Consider the following 6,000-nt stretch of genomic DNA (forward strand, 5'->3'; position numbering starts at 1 on the left):
ATCCTTTCTTCTCTTTGTAATGCCACTTCTATCCTAAGCCCAGTATCACTTTGCTAGAATTTAAGATCTGTGATGGCAGAGATCTTGGCCTATTTAGTTCATTGACGTATCCCAGGCATCTAGGATAGAGCCTGCACATAGTAGGTGCTTAATTTTATTGGTGAATGAATGAAAATGTGAATTGTGTTTCTGGTATAGAACATAGCAAGCATGACTTTTAAACAAAGGGACTTTAATAAGGTGATTTAAGAGTGTTCAGTGTTCTCCTCTCTTCTTTCTGAGAGGCAGCCCATGTCTCTAAGGGTCCCAGATACCTTGTAACACCTCATATGAGAACAATAACCATATGAATCCCATCTTTTCTAGTGAAAAGAAAAAATTGTTCCACTTCAGTAATAGATATCACAGGATCCATTACATAAGCCTTTAAAGATAGATGTTATGTGATAATATTCAGGTCTGAATGGGAGAGGATAGAGGATGAAATTTAATTGGTTGGATATGTCACATGACTTTTACTCTCACCTCCTGTTTTTTTGTGTGTGTGAGGAAGATTAGCCCTGAGCTAACATTCGTTGCTAATCCTCCTCTTTTTGCTGAGGAAAATTGGCCCTGGGCTAGCATCTGTGCCCATCTTCCCCTAGTTTATATGGGACGCTGCCACAGCATGGCTTGACATGGTGCGTCAGTCTGTGCCCGGGATCAGGACCTGGGAACCCCAGGCCGCCAAAGCAGAGCGCGTGAACTTAACCATTACACCACTGGGCTGGCCCATCCTGTTTTTTTTTTTTAAGGAACATATTACCAGAGGGCTTGGCTTGAAAAGGGGTGATTGGCAGGTGGGGAGGGAAGAGTAGGGTGATGAGTGTGCTCCATGGCAGCAGTCACAATCCTATACGAAATTGCCATAGACATTGTCCTTCAGGGCTTCGGTCAGGTCTAAAATTGAAGGTTTTCTTGAGTTTACACTCTATTTCTCACGCCTTGATAAGGGCTTCCTTGATTGGTATAAAATTGTAGGAAAAAACAAAAAGCAGTGATGGGTTCATATAATGCAATTCATGGAGGAGAATCAGAAAGAAAATCTTGGCATAAATACCTTAAACAATAACTTCAGTTGGAAAGAGTTGTTTTAATTGGACCTTCTACCCAATTGGACCTTTCTGCCATGATGTCTGAGAAATCAGCGTCTCACGAGGATCTGGAGTCTAATCTCTGTGGCATCATGGTCTAAATGGCATTTTGGGTTGGCCAACGGAATCCCTCCATTTCTGCTGGGTGCACATAGATGTATATCCCTTCATGTACATTGTGGCATAAAAGGAGGCACCTCTCTGCTGCGGCCAAACCTGATGATGCATCTGTTTGAGGGGTCGCCCGGTGGAAAGAGGACAGATTGACAGTGAAGAGCCCTGGGCTTTTGTCCTGTTCCCAGGCAATCTGATCATGTTACCATATTCACAGCTTTTAAGTCAACAATGAGCAATTTGCCCATCCATTGCAGCAAATGACATCATTTGATCCCCTTATCAATTTTTCTGAAGGCAGGAATCTTCACTTACCACATGACACGGGAGTGTGTGTTGCTCTGTGCATGAGACTTGCTTAAATCTTCATACCCTTCCAGTGTCCTCTGGAGGAAAAGTTAGATTTCCCTCCTGTCTCCATCCCTAACTGCTCAGATGATCCTCCCTTAATACCCTTGTTATGAGTTTTGTAAAGGTTTGTGTTTTATTTCCTCTCTGTTAGTAAACTGAGAAGTCTTTGAGAGTAAGGAGTTGGCGTTATTCACATTGGTATCCAAAGGCCTAGGACCATGTCTGGAGCCTGAAGGGAGTAGAGTATGTGAAGTGAAATGAGGTGGAAGCTTGCCTCAGTCTACTGACTCTTTCAGCTGGGCCACACCAACTTTTTTGTGACCCAGACTAGCGTTCTATGGTTGATCAGCTTCCTTTCACTTCAATTTGTAGGTATAGTTTTTCATTCTTCTTTGTTTTTATCTGCTTTGAAATTGTGAACATTTATAGAAATTGGTAGAGTAGGTATAAATGTCACCTCTAAAGGGCAACAATTTATTTAAGGCTCCTTCTAGCTCTATCCTGGCCTGAGTCATTGGCTAAAAGTGTCAGGAGAATTTATACCATTAAAACAAGTGTTAAGTTCCAAGTGATAATATCAAATGACATGGTGAAAATTATAAATTTACCAATATATCAGAACTTGTGTCCAGAGCTAAAACTCATCTTAACAACCTGAATTTTTATGTCCACCTCTCTTCGTGCATTTGTCTTAGATCAGTTTTCTAAATACAAACTGTCCAGGGATGGACTATGTTGTGGATCTGGTTATCAGAATTGGTAGAGTTAGAGATCCCAACTCAGCAACATTTTACTGAGTCATTCGTTGTGAGAGGCAAGAATAGTCCCGCTGAGTAATGATTTTTTTCGACAGGCAGCTGGATATTAGCCATACATCAGTGTATAGGACCCTGAAAAGGAAACAGTAAATAGGAAGGCATTTAATTCTCTTTTTTTTTTTTGCTGATGTGATATTTTTGTTGATGGATTATATTTCTGGGAGAAAGGAGGCTTCTAGATAAGTAGTACCATTCTTTCAAATTGAAAAATATGAAATGTGTTAAGAGTTCCTGGGGACTTGACTGAATAATCAGTTCTAGGAGCTTCATCTGTCTATAAGACCCAAATTTGCTTCCTTGCAAGAGTGTATTGGTCCTTGGGGCCTCCAGGAAGCAAATGTTGACAGCAGCGCTTAAATCAGTGTGCTGTTCTTTACTGCAGGCATTTTTGCTTTGTAGAGACATCATGGTCATGCTGTCGTACACTTTTTTTCCCTCATTGTAGATTACATTTTCCAGGTGAATAGAACTTGAAGCCTTCAGATGATATAGCATCCCTATGAGAAATTATGTAGCTGGTATAGAGACCTATTCCCAAACAATTACCAAATAAAGCAGGCTTCAGAGCCTGCCATTATACTACTGTTACCCGCAGTCAGGTACTGCCATCCGTATCATTTCCCAGGCAGGAAGCACCTCATTTTCAGTGGCATGCTGTGGACCCTTGTGTCAGACCGACTTTGGGTGTCTGGCCTGAAAAGGTCTCACTTGCTGTTTAGGCAGCAACTCATCTTTCCTATGCCAAACTGCTTTTAATGAGGGGGTGTGAGTGGTTCAGATGTGCTTTCTCCCTTTTCTTTCAGTATTTGTAAAACTAAGAACCCTGTAAAAGTTCGCTTTTGTGTGCACTCATTGGGATACATATTTTGGTAAGCGCTGACACCTTTTTTTCCCAGAGGAATCAGCTGTCTCTTTTTTGCTTACCTTGCTACACTTTCATTTTTAATACTCCGGTCACTCTTTCAAACGCCTCAGGGAAGTAAGTTGACGGTTCAGTGGGAATGGAGAGAGGAGGAAATGTACAGAAATGTTTTCCAGGTTGTATTATTTATGAATTTATTGGTGGTATTTATTATCTTTCCAATATATGGAGAGTTTCAATATTTTAACTGTCATTTTGATGTTTTGTTCTAAGCAGCAAGCATAAATCAGTTTTCTAAGGAAGGAACACTTGGAAAAAAATCTCCAAAATAGAACATTAAGGAGCCTAGCACTAAGTCACTGACATGTATATTTCTGCATAAATCATATAGTAAATATCATAGAAACTTAGTTCATTGGATCAAAATCATATTTATTTAATAGCAATTTCTTTTCTTTCAACATTCCCCAACAATTTATCCAATTAGTTACTTACTTAGAACAGATAAATGTTAATTTGGTCTCAAAGATTTGAATCCGTGCTAAGTGAATGATTTTATTCATCTCTTTGGTAATTCAGAGTCATAGTTCATAATTTGGTAATCTGAGATGCTGCTTCATACTTGTGAAACTTTCTCGGTATGGCAGACACTGCTGATGCCCTTGCTATGAAGAAAATATGCCATGTTGTGGAAAAACACAAAAGGAAAACAATAAGAAGGAATAGCCCTTCTGAGCAACCTCATGCACAATGTCGATGTGTTACATGCTTTACTGAGCAGACATCTCATATGGGGCTCAAATGTAAGCAAGGTGTTATTATTACCATTTTACAGATGAGGAAACTGAGGCTCAACAAAAATAAATAACTGGCTGAAGAATAGGAAGAAGAAAAGCAAAATACCATTTTTTCTGATGCCAAAGCCCTTACTCATTCTTTGCTACATCATGTTTCCAGAAGGAATTCCATAAATGCAGAGGTAGAACTTCTGTTCAAGAAAAACATTATTTTGCATTTAGAATTCATTTCTGGTGATGTTATTAGATGTGCTCCTTACTGCTCAGGATTTAAGTTGAGGGTTCTTTAGGGAAGGAAGGAGGAAGAAGTTTTTAGAAATGTTTTCTGGGCCGTATTATTTATGGATCTATTTATTGAATTTATTATCTTCCCAGTGGGTGGGAAACGTCAATATCTCAATTGTTATTTTGAATTTTCTAGGGAAAAAGACACTTGAAATAACCTTCAATCTTAAACTAGGACCCCAGCCTTGATTAAGTAATTTGAATATTCTCCTATAAAACAGAATTCATCCAAACATGGCCTGTCAAACTTTATATCAGATGATATAAGTATGAATTTCTCTAGCTTGTGAACTAATCTGGCACTTATTTTTGGTATGATTCTTCTGTCTTTCCAACCTGATTATGCACTGAATCTTATTAAAATGAATCAGCATTTCTTTGAGCTAATTTTGGGCCTAAGGTGTCCCGAGCAGAATTGAGCCTTGTCTATTAAATAGTGTGTTAGACTCTCTCTGTTCTCTTTATGCTTTTATGATTGTATTGATTTATCATCTGCACTGTTGATGGCCTTCAGGGAAAGAAACATACAGTGCACACAGAAATTCTGGTTATTTGGTAAATTATAAGTGAAGTGATTACAGATGGGTAATGAATAAATGTTGAGTTACAAGTGACATTTTTTCTTCATCAAAAGAAAAAAGAATTTGAAGCATCTTTATTTTATTGTAAACCAGAAAATTGTGACTATTCCTTTTTGTCTCCTAGGTATCTGTGTTAATCTTAACATGTTTGCAGTTGCATCACATTCATTTTTAATAGGAGTATTAAATAAAGATGATTAGTTTTAGTGGGAAGTTAAAATGAGCTTTTAAAATTTATAACTTTCAAATGCCAGATTTTTTAAATACCCCCACTTACTTTTTCTAATATACTCTTCTTCCTCCATCCTCCAATCCAAATTTTAGAATCCAAATAGTTTTGCAATCTGTGATAAGAAAATTAGAATCTAGATCCAAATGCAAGCATGAGAACAGTGAAATTTTAAATGTGATTGATCTCCAAATTCAGTGTGGTGTCAACAGTTAATATTATAGTAAGACTCAGACTTATATTGTCTCTCTCTGCATTCAGAGATTTAAACTCATGTCAGGGCCTACTCTATTACCTTCAGGCTGTGCACAAATGTAAATCAACTTTGAAGAAATATGTTGTAATGTAATCCAATATAGATAGAAGCTGAAGGAAATTTACAAAGAGAAACACAAAGGTAAACCTCAGGGGCTTGGTTCTTTGGAAGTCAGATGGTAACTTTGTCTTCTCCAAATCTTCACAGCCATGCCCATCGGCATCAACCCATCCACTTCCCGTGGGAGTTGCAGGATCCCAAGGAACATGTTTGAACCATCTCCCGAGTCAGGAATTGGAAGAAGAAAAATAAACCTTTGTACAAGCACCTCACTAAAAATCTGTCATTGCTTGTTGTTGTCTCTTTAATCTGATTCAATACTTTTTGGAAAATTTTACAGATAATAGAGATTGTTTGTCAATGTATTTGATTGAATGCTATATCATAGTCATTTCTTTTAAAGTTTGGCATTAAGTTGATATCCTACAATATTGTTTTGGTTTTGGCATAATATTGGTGCATAGAAACTTCTGTGGGAAGGTAACCTGCAGAATGTCTAAGTACGGCTCATATT

General features: G+C 38.0%; 1 long non-coding RNA gene across 1 annotated transcript in view; it reads left to right on the forward strand.

Moving 5' to 3' along the window:
• Nucleotides 1-5,765, forward strand: part of LOC131404721 (uncharacterized) — a 44,687-nt gene extending 38,922 nt beyond the window's left edge. Inside the window, exon 3 of the long non-coding RNA XR_009219842.1 lies at nucleotides 5,634-5,765. This is a non-coding gene — a long non-coding RNA (uncharacterized LOC131404721). The remainder of the gene's footprint in view (nucleotides 1-5,633) is intronic.
• Nucleotides 5,766-6,000: the final 235 nt, after the last annotated feature.

Source organism: Diceros bicornis, chromosome 1 (genome assembly GCF_020826845.1).
Source record: "Diceros bicornis minor isolate mBicDic1 chromosome 1, mDicBic1.mat.cur, whole genome shotgun sequence".
NCBI lineage: Eukaryota > Metazoa > Chordata > Mammalia > Perissodactyla > Rhinocerotidae > Diceros > Diceros bicornis.